Raw genomic sequence first — 18,816 nt, forward strand, 5'->3', positions numbered from 1 at the left:
GCTCCTGCCAGGTGACGGCACACTCCCGCCCTTCTCAGCCAGTGGGAAAAGAGCTGGTTCGGGGAAGTCCCGCCCTGGCCCCGCCCTTCCCTGGCTGGGCGCCTGCGCGGGCAGTCCTTCTTGGTCCAGTCCCAGTTCCTTTGGTCACTGGCTCGTGACTTCTGAGCTGTTTTCTTCAAAAGCCTCTTCCTCGGTAGAAGGGAGAGAATGGGAGTTCTGGTGTCTGCAATTAGTTGAATTATGTGAGTTTTTGTAGCCTTATAGCCCTTGAATTTTTTTTAGGTTTAAATTTTTAGCACAAAATCAGAATTTATTATTTTGCTTTCTTGGCCTTAATGAAAGCAAATTTCACCAATATTTTATTAATGGATTTTATTTTTAGAACAGCTTTAGATGTACAGAAAAATTAAGCAGATGAAACAGGGTTTTCGTGTATCTTTCTCCCCCTTACACACTGGTTACTGTATTAACATCTTACATTACTATGGCACATTTGTTCCAATTAATTAAGCAATATTGATGTATTGACCCAAGTCCATCATTTATTCGGATTTCTTTAGTTTTAACCTAGTGCGCTTACTCTTTTTCAGGATCCCATCCAGGATACTGTGTTTCATTTAATTGTCATGTCTCCTAAATTTGGTGGGTGTGAATGTTAACTCAACTTTTCCTTTTTGATGACCTTGACAACTTTGAGGGATACTAATTAGGTATACTATAGGATGTACGGCTCTTGGAATTTTTCTTATGATTGGTCAGTGGTTTCGGTTGGAAGATTACAGGGGTAAAGTGCCATTTCATCACATAATACCTAGGATTCATGCTGTCAGTATGATTTTTGAGGGGTGCCTGGCCGGCTCCCTCTGAGGAGCATGTGACTCGTGGTCTCAGAGTGGTGAGTTCAAGCCCCACACTGGGTGTAGAGATTACTTAAATAAAAATTTTAAAAAAATTTCTTTAATTTTTTTAATGTTTATTTTTGACAGAAACAGAGCATGAGTGGGGGAGGGGCAGAGAGAGAGGGAGACACAGAATCCAAAGCAGGCTCCAGGCTCCCAGCCGTCGGCACAGAGCCCAATGCGGGGCTCGAACTCACAGACCGCGAGATCATGAGCTGAGCTGAAGTCGGACGCTCAACCGACTGAGCCACCCAGGTGCCCCCAAAATTTAAAAATTTTTAAAAATACTATTTTTGATTGCTGATGCCTACTTTGGTCACATGGCAGCTTTCTCCGTTAAAGTTAAACGTTTTTCCCTTTCCATACTGTAATCTTGGGAAGGAAGTACTATGTGAAGTGCACACGAAAGGAGTGAGAAGTTATTCTCCACTTCCTTAAAGGTGGAGTATGTACAGAATTTATTTGGAATTCTTTTTTTTTTTTTATTTTTTTAACGTTTTTATTTATTTTTGAGACACAGATAGAGCATGAATGGGAGAGGGGCAGAGAGAGAAGGAGACACAGAATCGGAAGCAGGCTCCAGGCTCTGAGCCATCAGCCCAGAGCCCGACGCGGGACTTGAACTCACGGACTGTGAGATCGTGACCTGAGCCGAAGTTGGATGCTTAACTGACTGAGCCACCCAGGCGCCCCAAGAATTTATTTGGAATTCTGAATGAGCCTATGCCTTTTCCAACATCATTCCCAAGACCCACTTAAAGGGAATTATTCAGAAAATTAGGGCAGAAATTTCCACAGATTTGTTTGCCTCAAGCCCCATTTTCCCCCCAACTGTAAGACAAGAACTTTTGAGGGGCACCTGGGTGGCTCAGTTGGTTAAGCATACCACTCTTGATTTCAGCTCAGGTCATGGTCATACAGTTTGTGAGTTTGAGCCCCGGATTCTCTCTCTCTCCCTCTCTGCCCTCCCTGGCTCGCATACCCTGAATGAATGAATGAATGAATGAATGAATGAATGAATGAATAAACAAACAAACACATATGTACATACATACATACACTAACTAACTTAAATTGTAAACAATTTTATAGGGGGTGCCTGGATGACCCAGTCGGTTAAACTTCTGACTTTGGCCTTTGGCTCAAGTCATGATCTCACAGTTCGTGAGTTTAAGCCCCGCTTTGGGCTCTCTGCTGTCAGTGCAGAGCCTGATTCAGATCCTTTGTCCCCCTCCCCCACCTCTCTGCCCCTACTTCACTCTGGAGCGGGTGAGTGCACTTGTGCTCCCTCCCTCTCTTTCTCAAAAATAACTAAAACATTAAGCATTCTTTTAATCTTTATTTAAAAAATGACTTTTGAAAATTTGTTTATTTTTAGGACAGACTCCTAGCAGTAGAATTATAGGTCGAAAGGTACATACATTTTTATTACCAACTTTTTATTTTGAGGAAATTTCAAATATAATAAGTTGTAAGAACAATGCAATAAACTCCATTCATCTGCATTCACCAATTGTTAACATTTTGCTGTATTTGCTTTATCACTTTTCATCAATCAAATTCAGGAAATTTAACAAGTCCATTATCAGATTTTGCCATATGTCCCACCAATATCCTCTGTAGCATTTATTTTCCTGATCAAGGATGCAGTCCAAGATCACCTACTGTATTATCATGTCTTTTTAGTCTCCTTTAATACGGAATGGTTCTTCAGACTTTGTCTTTCCTGATAGTGACATTTTTGAAGAGTTCCACACATTTGATACTGATACTTTTCTCATAATTAGATTCAGGTTATGCATTTTGGAAGGAGCACTACATCTGTGATATTGTATCCTCAGTGCATCACATCAGAAAACCACATTTCAGTTTGTCCTTTAATGAGAATGGTACACACATTTTTAAGGCTCTTAATACATGTTGCCAAATTGTTTTCCAGCTGTACTGGTATACAGTGATCTTTATAGTATGTGATGGATTGGTGCACATATTTGAAAACATTGGTAATGTTGGATAAGGGAAGGATTTGGCCACTAACAGAGCAATAGAAATCCGTGCAGTTGACCTTAACTTGATCAGTATTGTAATCAACTGAGCTAAACCAGTTGATAGGTGTATTTCTCTCATCTTGTTAGTTATTGTATTAATAACTTCATTCTTTGCCATCTCAGAAGACAGATTTCCAGGATTATGCCTCTTTCTAGCATCCCTAGGGCAGGGTGAGGTAGTATTCATTCATTTGAATTACAATCCCTCTTCCCATTTAATTTTTACAATGTTCTGCAAATAACAGGGTTGGGGAGTGAGAGCAGCAATCTAATGCCACATGTCTAATCATTTGTGAAATTAATGTCTATAACAGATCAATGTGTTTTGGGTTTATGGAAAACAGTGTGCTGATTTTTATGATTTGTTATTAATTTGAGACAATAAAAAATATAGAAAAATACAAAGAATAATTTCAATATTCATGTAGCATGTACCAGCACCCAGAATCAACAAATAATATTTTTCACATTTACTTTAAGACTTCATTTCTAAAGTTAAATAGTGTTACAGATATAGTTGACATTCCCTTTTGTGCAACTTTCTCCTCCTCTATGTTAATGCTCTTTATAACTAGTTTCTGCAGTATTTTGCCGATTCACCAAGGAATGGACCAGGTCCTGTCTGGTAAGAATATGTGTAAGCTTCATAGAGACAGTCTCTGGAGTGGAAAAGTTATTATAAGTACAATAAAAGGTTAACTAGTTGGTAGTTTTCTAAATCCAATCTCTTAGGTCTTGTGAAGCTTTTTTATTTTATTTTATTAATGTTTATTTTATTTTTGAGGGAGAGCTCATGAGGGAGAGGGGCAGAGAGAGAGGGGGACAGGCTCCTTCAGGCTCTAACTCAGGAACCATGAGATCATGACCTGAATCAAAGTCAGCCGCTCAACCAACTGAGCCATCCAGGCGCCCCTTGTGAATCTCTTTTATATTGATTGATTGATTGATTGGACAGCACAAGCAGGGGAGGGGCAGAGAGAGGGGACAGAGGATCCCAAGTGGGCACTGCACTGACAGGCTGACAGCAGTGAACCTGATGTGGGGCTGGATCTCACGAACTGTGAGATCATGACCTGAGCCAAAGTTGGACACTCAACTGAGTGAGCCACCCAGGTGCCCCTGAAGCTTTTTTAAATTTTTTTTTCAACGTTTATTTATTTTTGGGACAGAGAGAGACAGAGCATGAACGGGGGAGGGGCAGAGAGAGAGGGAGACACAGAATCGGAAACAGGCTCCAGGCTCTGAGCCATCAGCCCAGAGCCCGACGCGGGGCTCGAACTCACAGACCGCGAGATCGTGACCTGGCTGAAGTCGGACGCTTAACCGACTGCGCCACCCAGGCGCCCCCTTGAAGCTTTTTTAAAACAGCTTTTCAGATGGGGGTGCCTGGGTGGCTCAGTCAGTTGAACATCCGACTCGATTTCTGCTGGGGTCATGATCCCAGGGTCAGCCGTGGGATTGAGCCCTGTGTTGGCCTGGTGCTGAGTGTGAAGCCTGCTTGTGATTCTGTCTCTCCCCCTACCCCTCTCCCCCCCACTCTCTCTCTCTCTCTCTCTCAAATTAAAAAAAAAAAAAAAATTAAAACAGCTTTACAGATAAATTCCAAAAATCCCACTCCTAGATGAGCCTAAATATACTTATGGCTTCACAAAATCACTGTCCTAGATTCCCGTCGGGTTAGTCACAGAAATTGTCTCACCTGCTCCCAAGCTGAGACTTCAGTCTGTGTCTTAGATGTTGAATCAGCAGAATAGATAAAGTAACTCTTGAACTGGTTTGCTGGGGAGGACACACAGAGAGACTAGAGGTAAATGTAAATCCTCTTAGGGTACCTGGCTGGCTCAGTCACTAGGGCACATGACTCTTGATCTGGGGTTTGTGAGTTTGAGCCCCATGTTAGGTGTACAGATCACTAAAAAAAATAAACTTGGGGTGTCTGGGTGGCTCAGTTGGTTAAGCCTCTGACTTCGGCTCAGGTCCTGATCTCACAGTTCATAAGTTCAATCCTCATGCCGGGCTCTGTGCTGACAGCTCAGAGCCTGGAGCCTGTGTGTATCCCTCTCTCTCTGTCCCTGCCCCGCTCATGCTCTGTTATTCTCTCAAAAATAAATAAACATTAAAAAAAAATAAAAATAAACTTAAAAAAAGTGTAAGCCACCTCTCTCTTTGAATGTTGAAAAATTAGGTGTTCTTTTTAAGATTTTATTTTTAAGTAATCTCTACACCCAATGTGGGTGCGGCTCAAACTCACAACCCTGAGACCCAAGAGTTGCATGCTCTATCGACTGAGCCAGCCAGGCGACTCTTGAAGAATTAATTTTAAAAAGAAAAAGCAAATGATACCAGAACACAGTGAAACTCTAATTCAGGTGCCCACACTTCTTACCCCTTTCCAGCTAATTTCCTACACAACAGAAAGAGTGGTTTAAAACCTAGATGGCAGAGCACCTGGGGGGCTCAATCGGTTAAACATGACCCTTGATTTTGGTTCCTAATCTCACTGTTCTTGAGTTTGAGCCCCACCTGGGGCTCTGTGCTGTCACATCATGGGGCCTGCTGGGGATTCTGTTTCCCTCTCTCTCTCTTCCTCCACCTTCCTTCCTCTCTCTCTCTCTCTCATTCAAAAATAAATAAACATTAAAAAAAAACAAAACTAGGGACGCCTCGTGGCTCAATCGGTTACAGGTCCGACTTCGGCTCAGGTCATGATCTCACAGTTTGTGAGTTCAAGCCCCACATCGAACTCAGAGCCTGACAGGTCAGAGCCTGGAGCCTGCTTCAGATTCTGTGTCTCCCTCTCTCCCTGTCCCTCCCCCATTCACACTCTGTCTCTCAAAAATGAATAAAACAAAACAAAACAAAACAAAAAAACTAGATGGCATCTAGTAACTCCCTAATTTATAACCCTCTAATGGTTTCCAATTGCTTGAGAACACTTCACAGCTCACATGGTCTGTGTGAGTGCTGCCCAATCTGACCCTGTCTGCTTCTCTGACCTCATTGCTCCTCTTCCCTTTGCTCACCACCTTACAGCTTTACTGGTTTCTTCTCAACTCCTGGAAAACACCAAGTTTTTTGCCTGAATTCTTTTCCTGCACTTCTCACTTAGCTTGTTTTTCCTTCTTTAAGATCTCAACTTAAAATATCACCTCCTTAGAGAAAGCTTTTCATAAAGACCCTTTCACCTTCCTTTCTATTCCAGCCCCTTGTTTACCTCAGGACATGCCACAATTAAAAAAAGTTTTTCTCTTTTTGATTTTAGGTTTTTATGTGGTTTTCCAATGAAAATATCTGCTTCATAGCAGAGACTATGTATGATCTACTCATCACTGTTTTTGCAAGAATCCAGCACACTGCCTGGTAAATAGTAGGGGTTCTATAAATAATGAAAATGAGAAGGAATAAAATGACGAGTCTAGAGTTTAGATTTTATTTATTTATTTATTTTTTTGAGTTTAGGCTTATTAATCACATCAGGCTACAGAGTAGACTTCTGTGTAACTTATAAGATCTGTCAAAAAAAAAAAAAAACAAAACAAAACCCCACAAACAGGGCACCTGGGTGGCTCAGTCGGTTGAGCATCTGACTTTGGCTCAGGTCATGATCTGGAGGCTTGTGAGTTTGAGCCCCGCGTTGGGCTCTGTGCTGAGAGCTCAGAGCCTGGAGCCTGTTTCGGATTCTGTGTCCCTCTCTCACTCTCTCTCTCTCTCTCTCAAGAGTAAATAAAACATTAAAAAAATTGCTTTAAGAAACAAAAGAACCCATAAGCTGCTGTGATTAAAGTCAAATAATACCTGTAAAAGGACCATATTATTCTATACCATTCACTGTAAAGACTATCCCTTTTCCCATTGAATTGTCTTGACACCTCTGTTGAAAATCAGTTGCCCATTCTGGACTTTCTATTCTGTTCCATTGACCTGCGTTCCATCCTTATAGTATACATTCAAAAAAAAAAAATAAGGAAAAACAGCAAACCTTAAAACTGGAAGCAATTTGAAAGAAATGAACCTAACCACCTATCAAATTTGTAACATAACCATAGAGAATTATTTCATATGGCTTAAAAAAATTTACATACAATAATCTGCAGAGACTTACAAAGTACAATTAGATGAATTCTGATGCCTGTGTGATCAAGATACAGACTACTTCCACCACCCTAGAAAGTTCCTTTCTAGTCAGTCCCAGACTCTCTGCCTCCAGGCAGCAGTGTGCTGATTTCTATAACCATTGACTAATTTTGCTTATTCCTGAAATTCATGTAATTGGAATTACATAATTTGTACATTTTATGTCTGGCTTCTTTCACTCAACACAATGCTTTTGAGATTAATTCATATTGTCACATGTAATATTAACCTTAAAAATAAAACTGTCAGGGTATTTTTGTTTGTTTTGCCAGCAAAAATGGGTTTATTCAGAAATTGCAGAGAATTGCAATTCAGGACATTCAATCTCTGGCAAATCCAGAGAACAAAGGAGAGGACTGCTCTTTATTATAGAGGAAAATGGCTAGATGGGATATTATACTGGCTCAGTCAGAAGAGCATGAAGCTCTTGACCTCAGGGACATGAGTTAGAACCCCATGTTGGGTGTAAGGATTACTAAATAAAAACAAAAACAAAGTAACTCCACTCAGTAAACCGGGAGTTCCAAGTATAGTAGAGTAGCTTTTCTTTAGCTAAGTTGTGACCATCTCTCATTGGCTCATTTGTTGCCAAGGGAAGGGAAAAACCTATCCTTCTTCTACTGGGATAGTAAGGTAGTATGGACTTGCAAAGTACCCCCTCTTCCTTTTTTTTAAATTTTACTTTTTTTAAGTTTATTTATTTTGAGAGAAAGAGAAAGAGCAAGCAGGGGAGTGGCAGAGAGAAAGGGAGAGAGAATACCAAGCAGGATTTGCACTGACAGCAAGGAGCCCAACACGGGGCTTGACTTCAGGAACCATGAGATCATGATGTGAGCAGAAACCAAGAGTTGGACACTTAATTGACTGAGCCACCTAGGCACTCCTTATTTTTATTTTATTTTAAAGATTTTAAGTAATTTTCACTCCCAATGTGGAATTGGAATTCACAATCTAGAGATCAAGAGTCACAAGCTCTAAGCCAGCCAGCGCCGCCCCCCTCCCCCCCCCAACCATTGGATCAGCAATTGACAGATTGATAGGGCATGAGAGCTCCCCCTTCTGGCTTCTTACTCTATTTTATCTATTTATTTTTTAAGGTTTTTGTTTGTTTTGAGGTTTGGGTTTTGTTTTTGTTTAATAATCTATACACCCAACATAGAGTTCTAACTCACGACCCTGAGATCAAGAGCTTCATGCTCTGCCGACTGAGACAGCCAGGCACTCCCTCTATTTTAAATGAGGTTTCCATTTGTTAATTTTCACAATATCACAATATTTTTGTTTTATTATTGAATAATTTCCATTGTGTGAATATGCTTGAAAAAATGTTATTAAAAATAAAACTAGGAAACTAATAAAATATGTAACAGCCAAATGCATGATCCTGGTTAAAACAAACAAACAAACAAACAAATAAAAAAGTTATTGGGGCCCTGGCTGTCTCAGTTGGAGTACGCAACTCTCCATCTGAGGGTCCTGAGTTCACACCTCACATTGAATGTAAAGCCTACTTAAAAAAAAAAAAAAAAAAAAAAAAAAACCAAAGCCTATAAAAACCATTACTTGGACATTGAGGAAATTTATTTATTTTTTTTCTGTAAGTGTTTATCATTGAAGAAAAAAAACACAGCAGCAAGTTCTGTGTTGGCTTCAACAAGACCCAATTTTTAACATACCTACAACACTCCAAAATTGAAGTCAACACAGTCATTACTACAAATTACTTGTTGAAACAATCCATCCTGAAGAGAAAGGAAGTTAGGAAAAAGAATTTAAACAACTGGACATTGAAGAAATTTAAATATAACTGGTTATTAGGTACTATTAGGTAGGTTTTTTTTTTTTTTTTTTAATCTGTGTCCTTTTGGATTGGAGACACCAGGAACACCCAGGGTTCCACAGGAACCCTTCAAAAAAATTTTTTTTTAATTTTATTTAAATCCAAGTTAGTTAACATATAGTGACTCTTAGAGAATTATTGATCGTTTTACTAGCTCACTAAGCTTTTCTTGGCAAATCTCTGTCCAATTTGTCAACTAATGGCACTTACTGTTCCCTCAGTCACTCAGGCTTAAAGCCTGTTATGACACCAGCTCCAACCTTTTTTGCTTCCACCCCCACTCGCCCTCATATCAGTTCAGGTTTTCATTACTTTTTTCCACAACTTTATTGAGACATAACTCACATACCATACAATTCACCTATTTAAAATGGTTTCAAGTATATTCAGAGGGTGTACAACCATCGAAAATCAATTTGAGAACATTTTCATCATCTCCCTCCAAAAAACGCTGTACTCATTAGCTGTCACTCCTTATTAGGTTTTCATCACTTATCTGGCTCCTTATAACAGTCTTCTAATTCATCATCTTCAGCGCTTTCCTTCTTTCAATTTATTTCATGTACACCAGACAATTCGGTTTCCCTAAAGCATGGTTTAGATATTACACCTTCTTAACTAGATACCTTCTGTGACTCCCCCCAAAGGACGTTTGGATTCAAGTAAATAAACACCCATTATTACACATTCTGTTCTGGCATTGTGCTAGGTGCTGTGAGCAAAATGGATATTACTGAAGACTTCCTTTACTGCATAGTGTCTGTGCTTTATGGACCCTCCGCCTAGAATGCCCTCTTTACCCCCACCCACCCGCAACCGCTAGAAAACTTTCCCAACTTTCAAGGACCGTCTTCCCCGACAAATGGCTGCGAACTCTGCAGCTCTCTTGAACTCTCCAGACGCTTCTCTAACCCGTTCGTTTGCACACACTTAAACCTCAATACATCCCCAGAACGTTCTGCAAAAGGAGCAATGCTCCTTTCCGCGGGAACGGCCAGCCTCTCTCCCCACACGATTGGTTCTTCAATATCCCAACACCCTTTCTCCAGCCATCAAAGACCTCCGCCCCCCGAATCATAGACGTGAGCGACTCCTGGTAAGAGCAGGCTAAGAGAGGTCGGCTCTTCCGGGTCATATCTGTGAAGACATCTCCGGACCTCTATGATTCGCGCTTCCGCTCGGAAGAATAGCACCACCTCTCTTCCGGCGTTCCTCTGCGCTCCCGGCCCGCCCCGACGCTGTCAGTGACGGAAGCACGCCGGGGGTGACCTCACCTTCCAACATGGCGGCGGCGGTAGATTAGGGCCGCGGGTCGAAGCAGCCACCGCCGCTGGGGGACCCTGTCGGAAACGACTGCCGCCGCCGCCGCCCCTTCCATCTCTTCTGGGGCAAGGGGCCAGGGCCAGGTGAGGGGAGTGGGGTATTGGGCAAGGCAGAGTTGGGTCCTTATCCAGCTCCTCAGGCGGTTTTCACTGGGCAGGAAGGTATCCAGAGACTGTGCCGAACCACTGGCTCCCCAGTGGTTCCGACGACGCGTGAGTGAGTGTCAGTGAGTGTGTGACTGTGAGTGAGTGAAAGAGTGTGTGTGTGTACCGGCGCTCCTTTGCCCGAGGGTTCTCAAAGCATGAGGGGCCCATTTCTTTGTAACCGGACCTGTCCAGCGTGGTCCCACCGCGGACGCTTGTTGAGCGGGGCTTCCTGAGAGGGCTGCCAGAGGCGGAGGAGCTCAGCCCTTGCCCTACACCGCTGCTGTTCCCCACAAAGACCTTCACGTGGAAAACCCGTGTCCATTTTTAGGACCAGGCTGGGGAACGTGGATTTCTTTTTGGTCGAGGGAGAAGGTTTCATGCGATTCGTTTGGAATGATTGTAGATTAGGTCTGCCAGTCCTAGTTGTTTCTTCTCACAGATTGTTAGAAATTTTTTAGCCGTTATTCACTGCTGTTCTGACACCCCTCATTATTACTTATTTTGCAGAAAAATCTGCTTTCTTATTCTTGGAGGCAGTACAGTTCACACTAAGTCCTTTCTTCCTTTGATTTTTATCCTCTCACTATTCCAAGGAAATGCCAAGTTTCTTTCCTTCATAACCAGCTATGAAGCAGAACTCCTAGACTTTGATTTGAGGCTTTAAACCTGGGTTTAAAATCAGACGGATCTGACCAGTTCACACGCTCCCCATTGGGATCTTTGTCTTAACCACTCCCCGCTCAAGTATTTGTTTGTTTATACAAAATAGCTGTCTCACTGTCTCTAGAAGTTTTAAGCTGAACTGAGGTTAATCTCTAGCCTCTCCCCCCCACCCCGTGTTTGTTTTTTGTTTTTTGTTTTCATGATATAAAGCAAAACAAACATAAAGTCTTTTGCGAAATTGTCAGTAAGATTTCTTCTGGACGTTTGGTGTAAACCAGAATGTTGATCTCTGCCCTAACTTGTTGTGACCTTGGATGAGTTGCCACACCCTTCTAGTACCTTCTTTTTTATCTCAGAAAATTAAGCAAATGTTTTTGTAGGTAGTAAACTATTTATGCCTCATATACATAATTGGATAAATGTACAGTGCACATCTGCACCTGCAAATTGAACTATTTAAGCCATTTTGGAATATTCTTCCTTTGATAACAGGCCAATAAGGGTTTTGGAAATCTTTACTCTGGTCGGGTACTATTTTCAGTATTTTTTTTTTTTTTTTTTTTTTAATGATTCATTTTCTCATGCAGGCTTGTACCTCAGCAGTTGAGTTTAGTTGAAGGATATATAAAGTTGAGTCCAACCAGTTTTGTAAAGGAAAGATATGCTCTCTATCATGTAAGTTAGTCAGTACTAAATACCTTCTATACTAAACTTTAGGACAAATAATTTGCAACAGTAATCATTGTTTTAAAACTACATTTCTCTTATGAAATACTTTAGACATGCAAAACAAGTTTTAAACAGTCAGTCTTGCTTTCTTTTTATCATTGTTTTTCAAATATTTTGATTCATATCTTTTTCCAAATAGTCACCAAGATTTCTTATTTAATATATATCACAGCGTTGAAGGGAGGGGGTTATTTTCAGAGTAGCTGATTATTTAACACCTTTATCAAGATCTATTAACATACAATTCATCAATTGCATGATTTAATTTTTTTGAAATGGTTTTTAGTATATTCACAGAGTGTGAAACCACCAACTCAATTTTGATCACCCCCGAAAGAAACCTTGCAGCCTTTAGCAGTCATTCATTATTCCCCACCTCCACTAGGTAGGCAAGCATCGCTTTACTTTCTATTTCTATAGATTCACCAATTCTGGATATTTCATATAAAGAGGATTATACAACATGTGGTCGTTTGTGACTGGCCTCTTTTACTTTGCATGATGTTTTCAGGATTCTTGCATGTTGTAGCATGTATCAGTACTTATTTTTATGGTCACATAATATGCCATCGGGATATACCAATTTTCTTTATTCATCAGTTGATGGGCAGTTATTTCCACTATGTGGCTGTTAAATATTATGCTGCTGTAACTGTTCATGTGCAAGTTTTTGTTTAGACACGTGTTTTCATTTCTTTAGCATATACGTAGGAGTGAGACAGAGTAACTGAATTTTATGCCTCCCTTTTACAAAGCTATTTACACATGCATGGGAAGCCTAATTATGTTGAAAGGCCGAGTGAGAGTGAGGCATTCCTCTATAAGTACATTATCTTCATACATCATCTTTGAATGCCAACTGCTGAGTGAAAACGTTTTGAGGCAGCTCTTAACACAAGATTGAACTAGAGTATTTCGATTAAGCACGTTTCGGTGTGAAAGGGACTATCTACACTAGAATATTAGTGTCTGCTGAGTTTTAAAAATGACACCCTCGCCCAGTTGCTTTTCTCAGTTGGGTGGGGTGAATTTTTTAAATTTAACAATTTTTATTAGGATTATTTAATTTTATTTCTTTTATTTTGGAGAAAGTTCTAGAATTCTATACGGGCTAATAAAGTATGGATTTAAAAAAATATAGTTATTGGACTTAATTTATAGAACTTTAAAAAACTCCCTATTGAAAACACTAGTGAGTCTTGAAACTAGAGATCTGGTAACCCAAAAACGTTGTTAATGTTTACAATTCCAGAGTTTTGATTTGTGATTGAGTTATCTGTGGATTTTTATTTTTCTTTTTATAAACTGGGATTATAGATCTGTTCAACTGTATTACTGGAGTATGTAACAGTCTTATTACATTGTAATTTTATTTTAGTAGACAGAAATGATCTAAAAACAAAGCTTGAAGTAATTTAAACCATGTTAAATTGTAATCTGTTTCTGTTTTGGCTCTGTGGGGTTTAAAGAATACAATATAGCTATGATATTCTAACTCCTGTGTTGGAGGTGGTACTAGAAATTTGTGTTTTCCATGAACATTCAAGGTGATTACGATCAGACAAGTTTGGGAAACAACTACAAAAAACTCTCATGTTGCTGCAGATTTGCTTTTCATAAGAATTTAAAGTCGAATTTAATAGTTGCTGCCTACCTTCTGGTTGTAGTTCATAAATGTGCTTTAATTCCTGTAGTACTATTGGTGCTAGCATCCTGAAATTTGCACTAGTATTCATTAATAGAAGACTGGTTAAAAAAAATAAAGCAAACTATTTATTGTAAATTGTGGATGTTACATTTGTTACTGGAGGATCATGGGTGTTTTATTTGTGCCTAGTTTTGGAGATGTCACCAAATGAATGTATAAACATAGGATTAAGTTACCCTAAGCTTCCTCAGGCTGTCCATCTGGCTGACAACTGCCTGTAATTTAATAGAGGAGCAAACTAAAGGGTCAGAGAGAGGGAGACACAGAATCTGAAACAGGCTCCAGGCTCTGAGCTGTCAGCACAGAGCCTGATGCGGGGCTCAAACTCACGGACTGCCAGATCATGACCTGAGCCGAAGTCAGCTGCTTAACCGACTCAGCCACCCAGGCGCCCCCTTTTTTTTTTTTTTTTAAACTAAGCTCTATGTCTGACATGGGGTTTGAACTCAGCGACGACCGTAAGATCAAGAGTCACATGCTCCACCAACTGAGCCAGCCAGGCACCTGGATAGTTTTTGTATTTAAAATTGTATTTAAACTTCTGGATACCAAGAATACTTATAACTAATTTGAATTCTAAAGGGTTCTACTGGACAAAATTTAGAGTAAAAGTAACTGTATTCTTCTTACCATTTAAAAGGAAGCTTGGGCTGTCTTAGATATGAAATGTACTCTGTGTTGGTCAGGCAGTAGTGGGGTGGACCTGAGCATTGTATTCTGTTTCCAGGAAAGCTCTGGGTGGTGATCTCAGATCGTATTTACCTTTCATCCATTCTTTTTCCTTTTTTTCCTTGTCCCATTCTTAAAATTGACAAATTTGTTTCTTTCAGTACTCTGCAAAAACACCCTGTTAGTCTACCAGTTCTCCCTATTATTGTTGTTAGTGTCTTCACTTCTGCGTTTTTCTCACCCAGTACCTTGCCTGGCATACAGTAAATATGCGTTGAGCAAATGCAAGGCTCAGAGTTCGGAACTGAAGAGGATGTATGTACCTGACCAAGTGATTGCACTGTTAATTAGCTGTATGATTTTGTGTAAATAAATTATCTATTCTTGTTTCTTCATCAATAAATTGAGACTATTACCTTTTCCTTCTAGCATAGAGGATTGTCTGACAACACATGGAAGAGTGCTTTAGAAATAGAGGTCTCGTGCAGATGTAATTTTTTTCTATTTGTTTGAAATGCAAGAGCCCATTGTGCAATATGGGCTACTCTGCACTACAGAATGTTGCAATGGAAGTGGATGCCCTCTCTTCCCAGAATACCCTTAGAGTACTGACCCTGTAGTAGTGTTGTGGAGTTTACATTTTGCACATTCTCAATGCCTTTGTTCTGTAATTTAATACAAACACACTAGATGGGTAAAGTGTTCCTAGGGTCTGTCTACTGCACCACCTAACCACAGGCCTGAGTGAGCTGCTTTGTTGCTATACGACTGGAAGCTCATACTATAAGTCTGGCATGTTTAGGTCTGATATGTTTATAACTAGATTCTCTGATACACAGTTAAAGCCTAAAAACTGTATATTGAATTTAAATGATTAAAGTTTGTAGTATCATCTCCATTAGTGTCCATCATTGAAAAATGATTGAATAGAATATAACCATCCACCAAATATATGGATGTGTGGATATTAACATGTATACTAGAGCTGAGGACTTTGTTGCAAATAGAATAGTGAGTATGGAAGATGGGAAATTATGAAATCTATGATTAAGATTGCATTTATGGTTAGGCAATTGGGATTTGTAAGAAAATTTGAAGAGCACTAGGCTAAAAATGAAATTTGGAAATTCAGTGAACTATGCTTTTCCTATGGCATCTGGGTCAGAGAATGACTAAAATTGTCTTCAGATACCAATGCTTGATAAATACAGGAATTTGAATATAACAAATTTGAGAACATGAGTTTTTTATTTAAAACATTATTCAAAATGTGAATACTTTATTCCTGTTACCAAAAAATTCTGAGACCTTTGTAGAGCTGAAGTTTTGTTACTGATTTGCTGTGCTCTCCCCTCTCTTTTGGAACTTCATAATTTATTCCTTGCTTTCTATATTTATTTATATCTCATTTGACTCCACTTGAGTGTAAACATGCTTAAGACTGTGTACAAAAACAAAACAAATGGACTCTCAAACGTTGTCTGTCTTTCTCTGGCCTCTATTCTTTTCTTCTCTTCCAACCCAGGCTCTTTGAAAGAATAGCTTACAACTCCTTTCTCTACGTTTTCACTTCCCATTCATTCTTCAACTCCCTACCTTCTGCCATTGACCTTGCCAGCCACATAGAACTGGACTTTCAGGGATCATTACCTTGATATTTTCGTTCTTTTTGGTGTGTTGTTGCATTTTGTACATGTCTTCACTATCTTCTTGTTGAAGTGCCTCCCCTGATTCTGTGACCACACTCTTTTCTGGTTTTCTTCCTACCTTTCTGACTGTTTCAGTCCTGATTTTAGAGGTCATCTCTGCCAGCTTTTCATCTTTTGGCCATACCTGAAATGTTAGTTTTGCCCTGAATTCTAGTGGTGTTTGTTTTTCAGATTAAACCGGTATATCTCATCATATTTTTTTGAAGTTTATTTATTTTGAGAGAGAGAGAAGGGGAGAGGGGCAGAGAGGGAGAGGAATCCCAAGCAGGCTCTGTGTTGTCACCACAGAGCCCGATATGGGGATTGATCTTGTAAAGCATGAGATCGTGACCTGAGCCAAACCAAAAGCCAGATACTTAACCAACTGAGCCACTTAGGCGCCCCACTCACATGTTTTTTTAAACCATGTCTCCTTTTGGTAAATAAAAAATTCTCTGGCTCCTATTCTGATGTTAGTGCTTGGGGTAGGGAGTGATAGGTGTATTTATTCTTCCCTCCCATCCCTGCATGAAGTCACTGTTATAAAGAAGGTTGAAGATTTACTGAGCTTTATTTTCTATACTTTTAATCAGAAAACAGTAGGTAATATTTCCTTCTCCAGTGTGAAACTATCTATTGAATATGGGTTTTGAAATGTAGTACTCTTTCTCACTCCTTCTGGAAATTTTGACACTTCTACCTCTAGGAAGTCACTAACTCTCCATTCACTCTCCTTAGATAATTTCATTGACTTGTATCTATGTAGGGCACAATTTTGTATCTCCAGTCCAGACCTCTTAGTATAAGACTTGTATGTCCAACTACTTGTACATCTTCACCTGGACAACTCATAGGTATTTTGAAATTCAGTATGCCCTAAAGTGAACCTGTTATCCTCTCCTAAGCCAGCTTTTCCTATATTACCTGATTTGAGAAATAGGAATAAACACTACTTTCAGGGCACTTCAGTCGGTCAGGTGTCCAACTCTTAATACCGCCTTGAGTCATAGTCCCAGGGTTGTGGGATTGAGCTCTGTGTTGGGCTCTGCACTGAGCATGGAGCTTGCTTAAGATTCTCTCCCCCCCCCCCCCCCGCCTCCCGCTCACTCCCCCTCCCCCTTCCCCACTGCCCATCTCCCCTGCTCACTTTGTAAAATAAAATGAAAAAAAATTTTTTAAATACCACTTTCCATATACTGCCTAGATTACCCTTTTATTGAGTTAGCTAACAAATCTTTGAAACTTTTTATATTTTTCCTATTTATCCCCCTTTCTGTTGTTCCTGCTCTAATTTATGCCTTCATACATCTCTTGTTTATTTTTTTTTTTTTAATTTTTTTTTCAACGTTTTTATTTATTTTTGGGACAGAGAGAGACAGAGCATGAACGGGGGAGGGGCAGAGAGAGAGGGAGACACAGAATCGGAAACAGGCTCCAGGCTCCGAGCCACCAGCCCAGAGCCCGACGCGGGGCTCGAACTCATGGGCCGCGAGATCGTGACCTGGCTGAAGTCGGACGCTTAACCGACTGTGCCACCCAGGCGCCCCCATACATCTCTTGTTTAGATTATTCCTATATTCCCCTAACTTGTGTCCTTTCCTCCAATTTCTATCTTTAATACCTCCTCCAGGATGATTTTTTTCTAAAATATAATCTGTTGGGGTGCCTGGCTAGCTCAGTTGTAGAGCATCCAACTCTTGATCTCAGGGTTGAGTTCAGGCCCCACATTGTATGTGGAGCCTACCTTAAAAAAAAAAAAAAACAAATATACATGTTTATATGTATATATATATACATATATATGTGTATATATATATATACATACATATACATATACATATATGTATGATCTCTTGATGTGCTTTTTTTGCTTAAAACCCTTCAATAGTTGTAGTAGTGTTTAGCCTGTTTTACATCATGATCTAATTTGAAAATCTAATGAAAGAAATGGAATGATTTTTCTCTCCAGAAAAAAAATGCACATGCACATAGAATTTGCATTTAGGGGGTTCATTCATGAATATGGTTAAAATAATTCCTTGCTTATAGGATAAAACCTAAACTTCCTCACATCCCATAGCATAAAAAGCATACCAAATGCTGACTGCTGCTTACTCCTGCTAAACCTCATCCCCCTTGTATCTTATGATTTAGCCATGTTAAATTCCATAGTTTTTATGTTCTATGCTGTTTCAAAACATTCCTGTGCTTTTTTCTGGTCATCTTCACATCTGAATTCCTTCATTCCATCCCCCTAAACTGGTTCAGTTAGTGAATATCTACTCATGTTCCAAGATTGGTTCGTATTTTACTTTCTAAAGCCTTTCCTGGTTTCTACTTTTTCCCTGTCCCAGAGAAACTCTTTTGGGTTGCCCTTCCCTACTCTGGATACTGACTTGTATCATAGAATGTTATTGTTATTGGTATTTTTTGTTTTCTTTTACTTGGTCAAAAACTCCAGAGGGCAGATGATTTATCTTAATGCCTGGAGAGTACCTTGTATCTTAAGAAATAAGTGTGTGTTGAATGAACACAAAAAATTATCAGAAGATACTGTCTTCTGTTTCAGGAGGTATAATTACTAGGTTGATATGTGGACTTTTTAGAATTTGAAGATTTTTCTAAACTAAATTAATAATCTTCACATGAAAGTAGTGTATTAAAATTGTTGGGAAACTGCCTTAGAAGTTTTAAGAAAATTAGGTTCCAGTCTTGGCCCGTGTTCCAGTTACATCTTGGTTGCCAACAACACAAAGTGATTTTAGCTTATTTAAGCAGAAAAGGAACTTATGAAAAGGGCATTGGATAGCTCACAGAATGGACGGGAAAGCAGGAAGGAACCAAGGGAGACTCGGCTGCACATTCAGCCAGGGTCAGGCCAAGGAATAGAAGAGATAGGACATTGCTATTGGATCTGCACCACTGCCTCTGCTGACCTAGGACCTCAAGCTTATCCATGAATTATCATT

The 18,816-nt window shown here is 39.8% G+C and overlaps 1 protein-coding gene across 7 annotated transcripts in view; it reads left to right on the top strand.

The window, feature by feature from the left end:
- Positions 1 to 10,165: 10,165 nt before the first annotated feature.
- The window catches only part of BCL2L13 (BCL2 like 13), a 92,528-nt gene continuing 83,877 nt past the window's right edge, over positions 10,166 to 18,816 (top strand). For 2 of the 7 annotated variants that reach the window (XM_040462718.1, XM_040462722.1), the window contains exon 1: positions 10,166 to 10,327. The gene's annotated coding sequence lies outside the window, so the exon portion shown is untranslated. The other 5 variants (XM_040462720.1, XM_040462723.1, XM_040462724.1 and 2 more) reach the window with 5 other exon arrangements.

This window comes from Herpailurus yagouaroundi, unplaced genomic scaffold (assembly GCF_014898765.1).
Source record: "Herpailurus yagouaroundi ecotype Mexico unplaced genomic scaffold, PumYag 355, whole genome shotgun sequence".
NCBI classification, from domain to species: Eukaryota; Metazoa; Chordata; class Mammalia; order Carnivora; family Felidae; genus Herpailurus; species Herpailurus yagouaroundi.